Consider the following 18,728-nt stretch of genomic DNA (forward strand, 5'->3'; position numbering starts at 1 on the left):
CTCTGCAGTAGGAGGTGGCCGCCCCAGGCTTTTCCTGCCATAGTTGATTTTGTGTTGAGTGAGAGTCTCTTTAAGATGGTATCTACAGCGACCTCAAAGCACAAGTCATTGTTTTTTTTAAAAAAAAGAGCCTCTGATGGCAGAGAGCATGGTGCACTGGGACTCCACCTGGGTGTAGAGATGATCAGGAAACTGGGTTCCAGCCTCAGCTCTGTCCTTGGCAAGCCCTGTGATCTCATGCCACTCAGCCTCTCAGGTTCCTCCTGCCTGTAAGAGAGTGACATCTGTCCTGCCCACCCAAGGCTAATAAAAAAGATAAGTCATGTGAAAGCACTTCCCACAACGCCAGGGAGTGATGGGTAACCCAGAAAGCTTTTGCTGATCGATTGACTGCCAGTGATTGATGATGCCTGGGGAGGACAAGGCCTTCCTGTTTATTTAAGATGTTTTTCACCAAAAGCTACTGGATGATGGATACAGTCTTCAGGGGCAAAGACATTATTGCAAACATAAAACTGGTTGAACATTGTGTCCTGGCCAAGGAGTTTCCTACTCATTCCCTCCTCTAATGGAATTCCTGTCCCATTTAACATGATGCGTCTGTTATGGAGTCCCTAATTACGGACCTGCAAGAAAGATAAAAAGTCACTACGTCTCACCTCGGGAGACACTCATATGACTTAGGGTTTTCAGAGCAAAGCCCTAGGGAAGGTCTGTCTTCCTAGACTTGGCAAACCTACCAGCCTTCCTAGACTTCTCTACACATGGTCACCAAGATCCAGACATTCTGAGGTTCTAAGAACTCCTTTCAGCAACTCTGCTGTTCACATTGAGTTTAATTCCAGGCCTCAGCAGGAGCTAAGAGAGGAAGATCAAGATCCATCAATCTAGTATTTGTGAGCAGGCATGTCACACCCTGGGAAGGTGACTCAAGACACGGCATTAAAATCGGGGTGTGGAGGGATTCAGCCAAGGAGACAAAGTGAGGCTGATGGGGGAAAAAGAGGAGGAGTCCTTGTGGCTATGTTTGACATTAAAAGGATAATGTGGCTGCTGAATGGAGAATAGACTTGGGAGTGGAGCTAGGGTTGGGGGTGGAGTAGAGTAGGGAGAAGAGGTAGGAAGCTATAGGGAAGGTTTAGTGGAGAAATGATAATGGCCTGGTCCAAAGTCAGCCATGAAGAAGGGAGACATGGTTGAGATTCTTGGAGCCCCATGTAACTCCCTGGAAGCTTCGGTGTGTTAGGTACTTTTTTTTTTTTTTTTGAGATGGAGTTTCGCTTTTGTTGCCCAGGCTGTAGTACAATGGCACAATCTTGGCTCACTGAGACCTCCTCCTCCTGGGTTCAAGCAATTCGCTCACCTCACCCTCCCAAGAAGCTGAGATTACAGGCGCCTGCCACTATGCCTGGCTAATTTTTGTATTTTAATAGATACGGGGTTTCACCATGTTGGTCAGGGTCAGGCTGGTCTCGAACTCCTGACCTCAGGTGATCCACCCACCTCAGCCTCCCAAAGTGCTGGGATTACGGATACAAGCCACCACCCCTGGCATGTTAGACACTCTTTAAGTTTAAATGCTTTCCTTTTAAGATCAGAATCAGAGACTTACACTATAAGATTTCAAGACTTAAAATCAGTAATCAAGAGAACGTGGTATTGGTATAAGAATAGGCATGTGGATCAATGCAACAGGATAGGGCTTCCATAAATAGACCCACACGGATATGGTTGATTTTAAACATTTGATTCTCTTTTTTTTTTTTTTTTTTTTTTTTTTTGAGATGGAGTCTTGCTCTGTCACCTAGGCTGGAGTGCAGTGGCGCACTTTGGGAGGTCGAGGCAGGCAGATCATCTGAGGTCAGGAGTTCGAGACCAGCCTGCCCAACATGGTGAAACCCCATCTGTACCAAAAATACAAAAATTAGCCAGGCTTGGTGGCAAGCACCTGTAATCCCAGCTACCTGGGAGGCTGAGACAGGAGAATCACTTGAACCCAGGAGGCGGAGTTTGCAGTGAGCTGAGATCACGCCACTGCACTCCAGCCTGGGTGACGAGAGTGAAACTCTGTCTTAAAAACAAACAACAGCAACAAAAAAACCTGGCAATTGAAGGAAAGTAATCAACTTACAATATCACCAAAAACATGATAAATTTTGAAGTAATTTTAACGAAATATGTGCAAGACTGGTACAATGAGAACTACAAACCTCTACTGAAAAAAGTCAAAGAGAAACTAGACAAATGTAAAACATACCATGCTCATGAATTGGAAAACTCAATAGTGTTGTCAGTTATCCAAACAGATCTACAGATTCAACAAAATGTCGACGTTCATTTTGTAGGAATTAACAAGCTAATTATGACACTTACATGAAAATAAATTACAAGAGCTCTAAGATGGCCAAGACAATTTTTTAAAAGAGCAACATCAGAGACTTACACTATAAGATTTCAAGACTTAAAATCAGTAATTAAGAGAACCTGGTATTAGTATAAGAATAGGCATGTGGATCAATGCAACAGGATAGGGCTTCCATAAATAGACCCACAGAGATATGGTTGATTTTAAATATTTGATTTTCTTTTATTTATTTATTTATTTATTTATTTATTTATTTATTTATTTATTTTGAGATGGAGTCTCGCTCTGTCACCTACACCGGAGTGCAGTGGCGCCGTCTCAGCTCACTGCAACCTCCACGTCCTGGGTTTAAGCGATTCTCCTGTCTCAGCCTCCAGAGTAGCTGGAATTATGGGTGTGCGCCACCATGCCTTGCTAATTTTTATATTTTTAGTAGAGATGGGGTTTCACCATATTGGTCAGGCTGGTCCCAAACTCCTGACCTCAGGTGATTCACCCACCTCGGCCTCCCAAAGTGCTGAGACCACAGGCATGAGCCACCGCACCTGGCCTGAGTATTTGATTTTCTATGGTGGAAAGGATGGTATTTTAAACACATAGTGCCAGAACAGCTGGACAGCCATATGGGAAAAAAATGAACCTGTACCCCATACTATATACCAAAATTAACTAGAGATGCTAATAGATGCTAGAAATAAAAAACTTCTAGAAAAAGTAGGACAAAATCTGCAATCCTGATGTAGAGAAACATTTATCAGATAAGACACAAAAACTATGAACCACAGGGAAAGACATTTGTAAAATGGACTTTATCAAAATTAAAAACTTTGCACCTTTCATCATTAATGAAAAGGCAGACCAAAGTTGGGAAGAAAATTTTTGCAATACATGTGTCTGACAAAGGACTTGAATCCTTTGTATATCCTTTTAATCCTTTGAATATCAAAAGAATTCTAAATTGTAATAAAGTAAACAAGCCAATAAAAAGTAAGCAAAAGACTTGATGCTTTACCAAAGAAGATACGCAAAAAATTGTCATGCCTTGCTCAGTCCTAGCAAGAAGTTCATTGTCCTTCACACGTGTGCACACACACTCAGACACACACATTCTTTTCCTTGACCACTAAAAGTTAGCTTGTCCTTCAAGGCTCTGTTTAAATATCCTTCTTCTTAAGTCACACTTTACCCTCAAGGTTCTTCTGTTCCTTTGTGTTACTTATTACTTTCTTTGAGGCTTTATCATGAAACTTGTCTCATTCTATTATGATGATCTGTCTCGAGTCTGTTTCCTCCGCTTGAATGTGAAGACTGTCTTCTTCATCTTGTTCTTTTCACCACCAAGCACAATGCCTGGCATAGAATAGATGCTAAATAAATGTCTATAAACAGAGGGAACAAAATATTTCTTCCTGAAATCTTGGAATGCAAATCATATCCCATTCCTACAATTTCTCTTCAATTAGGCTTACTAGGGGAATGAGGAATCCTAGATCCATGAAATCAAACCATTTGAGAACTCAGAAGATCTCAGTTGTTTACAAATTGTGTCCTGCAAACCTAAGAAGCCACCTGTTGCCTCCTGCAAAGGCTGAGAGCTGTTCCTCTATAACCTCACTTGGAGGTAATGCAGTAACAATGCCCAGGATTTCCTTTGTTGTGTCTTCTAAAAATCCTCTTTTATTAGAAATTTAGATTTTTACCAAGTTATAGATTCGTACCTGTTATTAGAGGGTCCTCTGGCATGTTGGACTAATGATTTTGATGATCCTTTTCAGTCCTAGGTACATCCCAACTCCATTCCCCCGAAATCGACTGTGGTATCATTTTTTGGTATTTTTCTTTTCTTTTTTTTGAGATGGAGTTTTGCTCTTGTTGCCGAGGCTGGAGTGCAATGGCGCGATCTCGGCTCACTGCAACCTCTGCCTCCCGGGTTCAAGCGATCTCCTGCCTCAGCTTCATGAGTAGGTGAGATTACCGGCACCTGCCACCATGCCCGGCTAATTTTTGTATTTTTAGTAGAGATGGGGTTTCTTCATGTTGGCCAGGCTGGTCTCGAACTCCTGACCTCAGGTGATCTGCCCACCTTGGCCTCCCAAAGTGCTGGGATTACAGGCGTGAGCCACCGTGCCTGGTCAATTTCATTTTTATTCAAAGCTAAAGCATTATGTTTGTGCAAAAGTAATCACGGTTTTTTCCCTTAAAAGTAATGGCAAAAACTGTGATTACTTTTGCACCAACCTAAAATAAATCGTGTATAAAGCAGATGACCTTTCTCCTTGAGGTTCAGTAATTCACTACCTGCCGTTGGTCTTCAGACGCACTCTTCTATGTTGCCACAGAATGCACCGTGACCTCTGTTGTGCTCCTTCATTCAGTCCAACCCCCGCTAAGCACCTCTTCACGTCTGTCTCTATCTCACCTCACTGATTCGGGTATAAACACCAGAGAGCTAACATTCTGCAGGAGAGAGACAAGAAAGCACTCTCTGTGGGTTAAAAAAAAAAAAAAAAATGTTTTCATACCATAAAGTAATACACCTCCACTGTAGACATGTAGGGAATTTGGATATGAAAAAAAATGAAATTACTTTTAGTGCTACATTACACAGTGGATCACTCTTAATGATTTCACAGCAATCTTGCCAGTCTTTCTGTATGTAAGTGTGTGTGTAACCAAGATGGGACCATAGTGTTGCAGAGTCTCTTTCTCCTGCCTTCAACCACATATTGGACATATTCCAATGATATTAAAATTCATCTCTAACATTTATGTTTTAGATTTAGCAGAATTTCTCTAACAATCCCTAACATTGAACAGAGAGGTTATTTCTAATTTGGAGCCATTATAACAAACTCTACAATGAACATCCTATTTCCTACAGCTCTAAGGATTGTCCTTATTATTTCTTTAGCATAAATTCCTTGAAGTAGAATTCTGCATCAAAGGGTATGTTAAAAATTTGAAACAACTTTTAGTTTTATTCCTCAACATTTAATATTTTTCATTATTTTATTATGATTATAAGTTTTGAGACAGAGCCTGGCTCTGTCACCCAGGCTGGAGTGCAGTGGCGTGATCTCTGCTCACTGCAATCTCCACCTCCCGGGATCAAGCGATTCTCCTACTTCAACATCCCGAGTAGCTGGGATTATAGGCACACACCACCACGCCTGACTAATTTTTGTATTTTTAGTAGAGACGGGGTTTCGCCATGTTGGTCAGGCTAGTCTCGAACTCCTGACCTCAGGTGATCCACCTGCCTCGGCCTCCCAAAGTGCTGGGATTTCAGGCGTGAGCCACCGCGCCCAGCCTACATATAATATTTTAATATCAGTTTTGCAAGAGGTTTCCACTAGCACATACAACTCTTCTTGGATTTAGCACTGTGCAAGTTTCTGGTTAATTAAATCATTTTGGTTGTTGAACTCATGGTTGCCAAATATGTATATGCTGTAAATGAATCATCCAGCGTGGATATTTCCTTCCACCAAAAGTCCCCAGCAAGTTGGCATTTCCTGTGGACTGTTTCACTCTAATTTAGCCAAGGTTGCTCACGTCTGGCCCTTCCTGTTTTCTGCCTCCTAGTGGATGTGTGTGCTTTGAATCATGCTGCCCTCAATTGCTAACTCTTGTTTGGCCAGATCCTGCCTTTAAATCTGGGAGCATTTGTCACTAGCAAGTCTTTCATTCGTTCTTCTTTGCCAGTTTGTAACACCTTGTCATTAGGTGACCTTGGTCAATTTCAACAAGGTGTTTATATCTTATAGGTCATTAATAAAGATTAAAGGGGCAACGCCCAAGCTGACTTCCCTAGCCCCACCCATGCCCCACCTTGTGTCAGTTTCATCCCTGCGTTTCATGACACTTCCATGCTTTCTCATTTTCAGCCCACGTGACCACACATTGCCCCAAGAAGCTGGACTCCACTATCAGAACCCGCTGCAGTGCCTTAAGCAGTGAACACACCCAGGAAGACTCTACCTCCCATCTGATTTTCCCCAAGCTCATTTAAGAACACCCACCCCACGTACTTTTTCATATCTATTCTCCACCTTCCCCAGCTTGCTCTGTACCCCAGGAGGCTGGCCGGGAAGGGTTGCCTCAGTGGACTCCACAGCCCCTGCCTTCCAGTTAGTTTCAGCCCATAGGGAGCACTGCAGGAGGTGGGAGGGATGTTGGTGAGAGGTCAGGGTGTCCCTCACTCAGCTTCCTCCCCAGGATTGCTGTGGGATGGCTGAGTCCTTCTACTGAAGGCCCAAACTGTTTACTCTTTACATAGCTATCCCTCCAAAGTCTCTCACCCGCATGCTCTCCTTGCCCTTTCAGCCCTAGGGGTGTGTGATGGTTAATATTAGGTGTCAACTGGGCTGTACTGAGGGATGTCTAGATAGCTGGTAAAGTCTTGCTCCTGGGTGTGTCTGTGAGGCTGTTGCCAGAAGAGATTGACACGTGAGTCAGTGGACTGGGAGAGGAAGACCCACAATTGATATGGGTGGGCACCATCCGACTGGCAGCCAGCGCGGCTGGAACAAAGCATGCAGAAGAAGCTGGAGGAGCTTTGCTTGCTGAGGCCTCTAGCTCTCTTTCTTCTTCCCACACTAGAAGCTTGCTTCTGCCCTTCCTGCTCTTGGACATCAGGCTCCAGGTTCTCTGGCCTTTGGAATCTGGGAGTTTCACCAGCTGCTTCACGGTGGGGACTCTCGGGCCTTCAGCTGCAGACTGAAGGCTGCACTGTTGGCTTCCCTGGTATTAAGGCTTTTAGACTGGAACTGCGCCACTACTGGCTTCTGTTTCCCCAGCTTGCAGGTGGCCTTTCGTGGGACTTTGCCTTGTAATCGTGTGAGCCAATGCTCCCTAATAAACTCCCTTTCCTATACTCATATATCCCATTGGTTCTGTCCGTCTGGAGAACCTGACTAATACAGACTGGGAACAGCCCTGTAGTGCCACCTTCAGCCTTCCACCTCGTCTCCAGTGACTCCCCTACAACTCGCCCATCTCATGTGAATAGTCTGTTAAACCCTCCTCCATCTACTCAGTATGAGAGTGGCATCCGTTCTTTACTGGGATCCTGATACACCATATAATATGACCAGCTCTAGGATAATGCCACCACAGGGCGGGGCTGCACACAGTCCAAGCCCATCTCCTCTGCCTCCAGACAAACTGCAGTTACCCCCAGTCCCTCCTAGAACCCAGCCTCCCATCCCTCTCTCAGATTCACAAATGTTTAGTTCTTTTGGAGCTCTCACATTTGTTAATATAAAAGAACTTAGAAATTCTTTTAACAAGAGTTATTTCAGATGTTCCAGAATTTTCCATTTATTCATTTCACAAATATTTATCAAGCGCCTCCTATGCGCCAGACACTGAGCTAGACACAGAGCACACATCTACGAGCAAAGCAGACATACTCCGTGCTGTGAGAATGTGCAGCGAGAATGTGCAGCATTCTCACAGAATGTGAAACTAGTGACCCAGAATGTTCTGAAGAGGTGCAGTTTTTTTCCGAAAAGTGCCTTTCATTATATGCATTTCAAGTGGGTGAAAGTATCTATCTTTTCTGGGGGCTTATAGTAATATTCCATGATATCCTGTTTTTGCAGAAATACAAGAAAATAGGAAGGCAGTTGTTCCTAACAAAAGGAACATTTTGAAAGGGAGGAGAACCTTCGTGTCCTTGTAATCAAAGGCTTGCCCCCAGCACCCAACAGTCCCTTCAGTCTTGGCATGGCTGAAGCAGTGTTGTCACCTTCATGCCATCTGCCCTGCCTCTGCTCCTCCCAAGGCTGTTGTCTTCACACACCTGACCCACCCCGGCCTGTTAGGCAAGCTGTGCATGTCCCAAGATGCTCACACACACCACCCAGGACCCCTTTTCCTCCCTGACGGGGTCTTACTCCCAGCCAATTTCTTCTAGAGTTTAAACCTTGGACAAGGCTACCTTTACTACCACCACCTCTGGACCCATGAAATTGGTGCTTCTTCTAAACTTTCCAGGCCTTCAATTCTTGTTTATTCCCAGTGAGTATGTTTGAGCTTATCCTCTGGTTTTCTGTATCCCACAAAGGAGCCCCTCTCTTGGTTCTGGTCCCTTGAATCCCAATCCCTAACATGAGCTCTCGACCTTGTCCTCTCCACCCACTTTCAAAACTCAAGAGTTCTTTTCCAGTCAATTCCTATTAACTTTTCTTCAGATGCCTCAAGATCAGTCCCCTTCCTTTTCTTTCTTCTGTACTCTCCCTTTGTGCTTCTCTTTGTAACATTTTTGCAGCTCACTCTTTCTAAGAAGAGCTAAAGGAGTTCCTTGCCTTGAAAAACAGATGTTTCCCTGGGGATTTGTGTCATGAAGGTTTTATAATATTTGAAATTCAGCCAATATCTTTAAGATAATGACTTTGAAAATAGTAATAATAGTTTCCATTACTATGTTCCTCACATGCTGGGCAGTGTATTGAGAATTTTGTATGCATCAGCTCACTGAATTCCTATAGGGGCCCTTGAAGTAAATACTCTCATTCTGCCCAGTTTACAGTCAAGGAAACTGAGGCTGAGAGAGGTGTAGGTGCAGTGGCCTGCCCAAGGTTGCACAGCAAGTAGTAGAGCTGGAACTCCAAGGCAGGCCTGCTCAATTCCAAAGTCCAACTTCTTCTTTTTTTTTTTTTTTTAAGACGAAGTCTTGCTCTTGTCACCCAGGCTGGAGTGCAGTGGCACGATCTCGGCTCATTGCAACCTCTGCCTCCCGGGTTCAAGCGATTCTCCTGCTTCCGCCTCCCAGTCCAACTTTCTTGACTTCACCGCTATACTAGTTGGAGGAATCCTGTTTTAATTCCTCTTAAAAGGAGCTTGTTCCTGGCATAGAAATACCCCCTCTTCAGCTACCCACTTTGTTAAGGTTAAACTTATATAACAAGCTTCCCTCTGAAGGGCACACCCATCCTACTTTACCAGGTGGTGGAAGTCTTGCCAGATGAAACCTCCTATTTACTCTCCATCCACTGCCGGGCCTGTGCTGGGTGTGGCAGTGGGTGGGGAGCCACCCAACCGCCTCTTTACATTTGTTCACCCACAGGTTTTCCCGAGGATGACTCTGGCTGCAGAGGCTGCTCCTCTGACAGCCCCACCATAGGGGACAACAGCATTTACTTGACTTGACTAGGACTGGAACTTCCAGTGATCTACAATCTCCATATGGTTTCTGTTTCTACAAGGAAGGACTTTCTCCATGAATATTATGCACTTAGTTAAACTGAGCCATGGCAGGCCAATCATTCATTCAGCAAATACGTAGAGGGTGTCAATAATGTACCAGGCAAGAAACAAGGAGTTGCGCTCTTTGTTCAAGGAATCCATAGTTCTATCAGTAGAAGGAATAAAATATTCTAAGTGTTTTTGTAGTAGATTGAATTATCATTTCACAAATATTTCTGTTCCCCTCTCACTCCCCTCTTCCCTGCCCCGTTGATTTAGGACCTGCCTATGTAAAATACTTTGGCCCATAAAATGTGGGCAGAAATGACAACATGCCAGTTTCAAGTGAAGCCTTGAAGAGGTGTGGCAAATATCTGCCAGCTCTCTTGAACTCCTTCTCTCTAACATGAGAACATTGTTTGCTGATAGAGGTGTTCCTGAAGCCTGGATCCCAAAATAAGAAGACAGACGGAGGCAGCCCTGAGCCACTACACCTAACCCATAGCCACTGATGAACACATGAACAAACAATGCACATTTGTTATTGAAGGCTACTGGGACTTTGAGGTTGTTTGTTACACAGCATCATCACAATAATAACTGACTAGTCCAGTCTCATACAGAGTTAGGTTTCCAACCTACCCTGTGATGTTTTCCTTGGACTTTGAATAGAATTATTGTTCTTCTAGGTGATGAGTTTCACTAATTCATCCAAGGTATCTATAGGGCCACCAGTTGGGTGGGGGGAGCTGTCTGAACAAAACTTAACATCTATGTGTCATATAAAGTGCCTGCAAAAACCCCAGATACCCAGCACCTGTCCTTCAACATAGAATATTACTAATCACGGCTACCCATAGACACCTTATTGTCTATTGCTCATTATCCATTTCTAATGTTAATTTAGCCACATCACTCTGAAGGCTCAAAATGAGTTTAATGTTTGCAACCTAAGACCAAAGCAAGTCTGGAAGACTTATGAAACCTAGGACTGGTGCTTTAGATTCCCTTCCCTTCCAGTCACCATCTGGTGCACTGTGCGTGTTTAACCACGTTCTGTTAATATCCTCAGTTCAATAAGTATATTTATTGAGCACACTCGATGTGTAAGACACAGGGAATACAACTGGAAGCGAGGAATGGTCCTCACCGTCAGCTCACTAGCTGGCCATCTTGTGGAAGACAGGAGATGAGTGCTCACATAACTATAAGCAAAGACAATAAATGTATTTTGAAAGAGGTGATCAAAATTTGCCAAAAGACTGCATCCCATCAGCAGGGATAGAGACCATTTCAGACAGAAAGAACAAAGACACCGTGGCTGAATAGAATAGGATATGAAACCTGGAGAGATATAAGGGAAGTTTGGTAGGGGATACACTGTGGGCAGCTTCCAGGGCCAGGCTGGTGAGTTTATTGCTGAGCCCAAGAATGGCTGAAGACTTGATGAGATGCATCACATCCATGTTGGCCACCCATTTCACTGGGCCCAGAGTTTGAGGTTTGCTGAGAGGTTAAAGTCACTAACCACTTGAACATCCTCAACAACAACTAGAGGTAAAAGATGCCCATGAAAAGTGGCTATGACTGCAAGATGGTTTCTATGACTACCACCAAAAAGAGGCACTACAAGGAGCCTGAGTGCATGGGGAAAGAGGAGGAAGAGCTGTTCAGCAACTGGTGCAATTGCAGGCATCTCGCATTGCAGACTACCCTGTCAGCCCTAGCTAGATAAAGAGAGATTAAGTAGTGTCATGGCCCGTCTTGGCCGATGTTGATGATGAGGTTTTGCCTCTCCAGGAAGTAGCATCCCTGTAGGCTGCTTACGGTAGGGCAGGGACCTGTACACCACACCCTACCTGACCCCCACACCTCTTCCCCAGGCTGCACCTGGCCTTTGGCCTCATCTGCCCCACCTAGTTACACCCATGACTCCAACTGTGGCCAGAAAACACGTTACTATCAGGTAATTACAAACAAAACAAAGAAATTCAAGTAGTACCAGATTTCAGCTGGACTCACATGAGCTCCTCTAGCACCATCTGTGTGCCTCTGGGTTTCTGCTCCCCAAACCCTCATGACATGTGAAATGATCTGTTCATGGGTCTGACTTCCCCAGGGGGCCATAAACTGTGTTGTGCCTTTTCCTCGGTGTCCCCCAGTGCCTAGTTAGTCCACTGATAGCACACATTAAATAGAAGTTACAGCTTTTCCAAGTGTTAAAATGCTTCTCTTCACCCACACTTGACATACTATCTCATTTAATTCTTCCAACAACCCAACCCTACAGGATAGGTGCTATTCGCCCACTTAATAAGTAAGGAAATTGGAACTCAGAAAGTTTAAGTGATTCCTCCAAGGTCACATAGGTAGGAAGTAGAAAAGAGAAACTATTATCTGTCTGATGCAGGCCTTTCTTGTAGGAGCAGGTTTATATGCATTGCATGGAACTGACAGCCAGGTTTCCAGAATAGATAAGGCTTCTGCCTCGAGAGAGGTTCCTTCCGGGGTACATTCTTGGGAAACCCACCTGGGCTGGTGTGTGGCAGAGACATACCAGACCTTTGTTGATTGTCTTAGAACTCTGTTTGAAACTGAATTTTAATATCTAGGCCGGGGTTACTGGGAATTTGTGGGAGCTGCTCTGTAATTCTTTCGCCAGGGTCACACATGCCTGGCCAGGTGAGAGCTTCTCTGAAAGCCAAGGCCAGGGGCCTGGACAAGTGGGAGGGACTTGCAGACCAGCAGATAGGCCTCCCACACCTGTTGGCCCCCAGGAGTGCCCTCAGCCATACGCATGATTGCAGAGCACAGCAGCACTGGAAGAAGGATAGAGCTAGCTTGGAGGTTAATGAGAGTTTGAGAGTAAGAATATCGGCCTAGGAAAATTCACATGAGTACAGGGTCACCTGTCACAGGGCAGTCTTTTTTTAACTCACCAGGGATAGAATCCCATAGCCCCTTCAGATTTTTCCAAGAAAGAAAATTGAGCCTCAGTCACTGCCGGATGATGACCAACATCTGCTTTTTCCAGGACCACATCCCACAGTCCAGTGCCCAGACACATCACGAGGCATGTCTGAAACAGCCTAGTTTATTGGCTCTCTGACCCCAGGTCAGGAGCCAGAGATAAAGAGTGTGACTCCAGGCTCTTACCTTGGGCTTGAGTAAGAGCAAGCAGGGACCCGCCCTGCTGACACTATTCCCAACTATCTGGTCCATCAGGATGAAATTGTTTTTGTTTGCGGCCGCACCCACTACTCCACCTAAAAAAACAGCAGGTAGCAGCAGCAAACCTGGTTTGAACCCGGCCCAAAAGCATGCACTCAGAGCACAAGAGACCCAAGAGGGACCCAAGAGGGCAAAACTTCTATGGAAATCCAGGTGGTCGCAAAGGACAGAAATGAGAGGCCACCAACCTCAAAGCATTTCCTTCTGTACCTCCACGAAGACCAGTTAGGGAACTAGTGAATGATTTACAGCTACACTGTTTATAGAAATGAGCACATTAACTTTCTGGACCGCTCAGTGGCAATAAATTAAGAAGACACAATTGCAATGCAAGATTCCAGGAGACTTGAAAGTTCTATCAGGCGGTAGGTTACTAACTGTGACTTCTTTTAACCTTTGCCTAAATTCAGACTTCAGCTAAATAAATCAGCCCCGTTAATTAAAGGCTGGCATTTTCTCAGACAAGCCTGATGCTCATTAACATCAGGTGAGCAGTTCAGAGTGTGCACTCAGGTAATTAGGAAGGGAAGAACTAGACGCCTTTTTATCTGAGAATTCTAGGTCCACCCCTCTCTCTTCTTCCTCCCCCGATCCTGTCAAGCAATAGAAAGTTGCACGTTAGATCACTCATGTGCAAACGATCTTGCTTTTAAGAACCTAGGATAAATGTTAGAATAATTAATTTAGCAAACACTTCAGAAAAAAATTTGTGTTTGTGAGTTTTGCTGAGTTAAACTGTTTTCAATTAACATCAATTTTCTACTACACTGATTTGGAGACGGGCTTGGAATATTTATCTTTCTTTCCTCACCAGGAACTGCTTCTTGTGCTTATTTCGTTAACAATTATGAGTCCAAAATCAATTGACTAATATGAAATGTCAGGGGGAAAAAATAGACTAGCAGGGTGATCATGCTCTGGGGCCTGTGTTCCCAATCTTGGAATAACCAATCACCAAAGACATAATCCTAAGAATATCCTAGGCCTTACCTGTAAGAAATCCAAGTCAAATTAGAAGTAAAGACAGATGACCTAAGCCTAGAACTAATATTCAGCATGTATACTCTGATTTGGCCAGGACAGCTGCCTATAGTTGTGCAGTGCACAACCTGCACAACCACACAATGCAGGTCTGGGTACGGCCTTGACGATTGTTTATATCTGGCATCTTTCTGATTTGTTAGTGCCCTTACTGATTGAAGACATTGTGAATATCACCTTGTCAAGACCCAAGCCCCTGCTGGTTACAGAGGCTCATTCACTGGGGTCTAATTTTGCTTATTTTTCCTTTATCATTTGGGCCTTGCTTAAAGCATCTCCTGCCAATTTGTGGGGGGGGAATCTGTACCACCAGTGTCCAATTTGAATGCAGTCAATCGCCCTATGTTGGACAGGGCACTCATCTACCTGGTGTCTCTCCCAAACAGAGATCCCCTGTTTTTCCAGAGAAGAACCCTCCAGGAGTGAGCACTCTGTGGTTCGCCCCAAGCACACCTTGATGAGTTTCTATGCCTTTTCTCTTAAAATAATAACAATAATAAACCTCAAAATGTCTTTCAGCCATTTGAGAAATAAACCCTCAGAGGCGTGGACTGGGGGAAGGTGATCTAGAGATCTAATGATTTCTCAAGCAATGTTCATTTCAGTTGCTTCTTACATTAGCTCCCCCTCCGCCCACTGTTCCAGAAGTACCCATGCCTTCTGGGCAGGCAAGTTAGCCTCTGTCCTCACTGGCACCTTAAGCTATGGCTTCTTCTGATCCACTGAGGCAATTATTATGTGTCCATCTCTCGTCCGGCTTTCAAAATTACGTTGCTACTATCTCCTCTCCTGTTCTCCCTGTCCTTATGAGATTATGCTTTTTAAAAAAAGTTTTTGCAGTCAGGCATGGTGGCTCACGCCTGTAATCCCAGCACTTTGGGAGGCCAAGATGGGCAGATCACCAGAGGCTGGGAGTTCGAGATCAGCCTGACTAACATGGTGAAATCCCATCTCTACTAAATATACAAAGTTAGCTGGGCACGGTGGTATGTGCCTGTAATCCCAGCTACTCGGGAGGCTGAGGCAGGAGAATCACTTGAACCCGGAAGGTAGAGGTTGCAGTGAGCTGGGATTGTGCCACTGCACTCAAGCCAAAAGAAAAAAAGTTTTTGCTATAATTTTAGTTGAGTTTGGGAAGAAAGCTAACTTAGATAAGTATATTAAATTCATCATCTTCAGTTTTTAGGTGTAAATACATATAAGATTTCCATACATCCGAGATCCCTAATGAGATATTTAATCATTGGTTTTCTGAAATAATCTTCAGGGGTTTTAAAAATTGTTATTGCTGTGATTGTTATAAAGAACATGAGAATCCTCAACGAATGTGAAATGCAAATTAGAGATCCTGAACCAAAGTTCCAAAACAGTGTTTGGAACTTCGTGAGAATATTGGCTCTTCTTTGTGGTGTCCAGAACAGATTGTCAGCCTCTTGATTAGAGAGTATAGGTCACATTAGGATTGTAGCCAGCAGTAAGCTTGATTGTATGTCTAACCAAGCTAAAATATGAAACAGTTGTTCACTGGGACACAGTTGGGAATTGGGAAAGCTTGTTAGGATTTTACACACAGAGAGCTAGGTAAGAGGCATGAGTTACTGAGCTACTATAAGAAAATACTAACTTGATGAGCCACTGAAGTTAACTCATTCTCTCTCTCTGTCTCTCTTTTTCTTTTTTTTTTAGATGGAGTCTTGTTCTATCATCCAGGATGGAGTACAGTGACACCATCTTGGCTCACTGCAACCTCTGCCTCCCAGGTTCGAGTGGTTTTCCTGCCTCAGCCTCCCCAGTAGCTGGGATTACAGGCGCCTGCCACCATGCCCAGCTGATTTTTGTATTTTTAGTAGAGACGAGGTTTCACCATGTTGACCAGGCTGGTCTCAAACTCCTGACCTGCGGTGATCCATTCACCTCAGCCTCCTAAAGTGCTGGGATTACAAGCATCAGCCACCATGCCTGGCCAACTCATTCTCTTGAGAAAATAAAACAAAACTACTGAACTATTCACTGAAGAGAAGTACTTAATTTACATCTGGGTTCCCTCTATGCATGTGTTCCTTGATCTTTTCACTCATTTCTTAGACTCTGACAGCTGCCTCGGGAGTCATCAGCCCTGTAATGCCAGTCCAGATATTTCTCTGTGGACCTCATGGAGTCCATTCAACCAGTATTTGATGAAGACCTGCTATGTGCTAGGCATCGTTCTAGGTAAAGTAATTTTTTTAAAAGTGCCTGCTTTCATAGAGCTTTTATTCAAATGGGTGGTGAAATAATATAGCAGACCCACATAGATGTAGTAAATGTGAAAGATCAAGAAGGAATTTAAGAAGAGTAGGGGACAGAGAGTGACAGAGAGCCACTGTTTTGGAAGGGTGTTCAGGGAAATCCTCTCTTATTAAGGTGACTTTGAATCACTGGAGAAAGGGTATTCCAGGAAGACGAACACAAAGTATAAAGTGAGACTTGAGGCAGGCACACAGCCAACGTATTTAAGAAACAGCAAAGAGGCCGGGTGCAGTGGCTCACGCCTGTAATCTCAGCACCTTGGGAGGTCCAGGTGGGTGGATCACTTGAGGTCAAAAGCTTGAGACCAGCCCGGTCAACATGGTGAAACCCTCATCTCTACTAAAAATGCAAAAATTAGCCAGGAGTGGTAGTGCACACCTATAATCCCAGCTACTTGGGAGGCTGAGGCATGAGAATCGCTTGAACCCGGGAGGCAGAGGTTGCAGTGAGCTGAGATCGCTCTACTGCACTGCATCCTGGGCGACAAAGTGGGACTCTGTCTCAAAAAAAGCAAACAAACAAAAAACAGCAAAAAGGTCAGAGTGGAGGGGAGAATAGGAGATGAGATCAAGAAGGCAAGTGGGTAAATCAGGTACAGTTTGCAAGGCAATAGAAAGAGCTTCTGAGCCGGGCACGGTGGCTCAAGCCTGTAATCCCAGCACTTTGGGAGGCTGAGACGGGCGGATCACAAGGTCAGGAGATCGAGACGATCCTGGCTAACACGGTGAAACCCCGTCTCTACTAAAAAATACAAAAAACTAGCCGGGCGAGGTGGCGGGCGCCTGTGGTCCCAGCTACTCCGGAGGCTGAGGCAGGAGAATGGCGTAAACCCGGGAGGCGGAGCTTGCAGTGAGCTGAGATCCGGCCACTGCACTCCAGCCTGGGCGACAGAGCCAGACTCAGTCTCAAAAAAAAAAAAAAAAAAAGAAAGAAAGAGCTTCTGATTGTATTCAAAGAGATTTTGGAAGCCACTGGAAGGTTTTGAGCAGGGGATGGCATGATATGGCTGACCTTTTAAAACCTCTGGCTATTCAGAAGAGACCATGGGGAGCAGGCCAAGGACACAGCAGGGAGAGCAGGCAGATGCTATTGCAATAGTCCAGGTAAAGATGGCAGGGGCTGGAGGCAGGGAAGTACGACAGAGATGGGAAGAGATGAGGAATCGGATCCAGAATATATATAAAGGTAGAGCTGATGGATCGTATGTGGGGTTTGAAAGAAAAAGAGGCATCAAGATGATGCTAAGGTAATTGGCCTGAACAACTGGAAGCTGGATCTGCCATTTAGTGAAATAGGACAAATACGAGAGAATCCAGTTTGCTCTGGGCAAGGTCATGAGTTTAGTTTGGATATATTAAGTTTAAGACGCCTACCAGACATCCAGGGGAAGATGGCAAATAGGCAATTGGATATAAGAATCTGGCATTCCAGGGCTGGGCATGGTGGCTCACACTTGTAATCCCAGTTTGGGAGGCCAAGGTGGGAAGATTACTTGAAGTCAGGAGTTTGAGACCAGCCTGGCTAACATGGTGAAACCCTATCTCTACTAAAAATATGCAACTTAGCCAGGAGTGGTGGTGCATGGCTGTAATCCCAGCTACTCAGGAGGCTGAGGTACAAGACTTGCTTGAACCTGGGAGGCAGAGGTTGCAGTGAGCCAAGATGGCACCACTGCACTCCAGCCTTCCAGCCTGGGGGACAGAGCAAGACTCTGCCTCAAAAAAAAAAAAAAAAAAAAAAAGAATCTGGCATTCCAGGAATACATACAAGATGGACATATAAAAGCCTCCCTCTTTGGGAGAGCCACAGACATGGGACTCCAACCTGTGAGAAGTGCAGAGGCAGGACCCCAGCCCCAGGGGACCTGGAAGGCAGAAGGTTGTTCTCGAGCCTTAGAGTTTAATGTCATTTATTCATTGGGCTTTTGACTTGTCTGGGATCTTTCACTCCCTTCTTCTTTCCTGTTTCTCCCTTTTGCAGTGTGAATGTCTATCCCGTGCCTGTCCCACCACTGTGTTTTGAAAGCACATGACTTGTTTGGGTTCACAGGTCACAGCTGGAGAGGAATTCACCCCAGGATGAGTCTTACCCATATCTGATTTAAGTGATATTTAGAGGAGACTTTGGACTTTAGATTTTTAAGGTAATACTGGAGTAAGACTTTGGGGGCTGTTGGAATGAGAGGAATGTGTTTTGCATGAGAGAACATGAATTTTGAGGGGTCAGAGGCAGAATGCTATAAACTGAATATTTGTGTTCCCTCAAAAGTCATATGTTGAAACCTGTTCCTTTCATGATTGTATCTGAAGGTGGGTCCTTTGAAAGGTGATGACATCATGAGGGTGAGGCCTTCATGAATGAGATTAGTGCCCATATAAAAGACCCCAGAGAGCTCCATTACCCTTCCCTCATGTGAGGACTACCATCTGTGAACCAGGAAGCAGAACCTCACCAGACATGGAACCTGCCAGAAACATGATCTTTGACTTCTCAGCCTCAGGAGAGCTGTCAGAAATAAGTTTCTATTGTTCATAAGCTACCTAGTTTACAGCACTCGTTAGTAGCCTGAATGGATTAAGGCAGGCTCCTTAAAAAGCCTGCATTTAAAAAG

This window comes from Macaca thibetana, chromosome 5, assembly GCF_024542745.1.
Source record: "Macaca thibetana thibetana isolate TM-01 chromosome 5, ASM2454274v1, whole genome shotgun sequence".
In the NCBI taxonomy this organism is placed as follows: Eukaryota; Metazoa; Chordata; class Mammalia; order Primates; family Cercopithecidae; genus Macaca; species Macaca thibetana.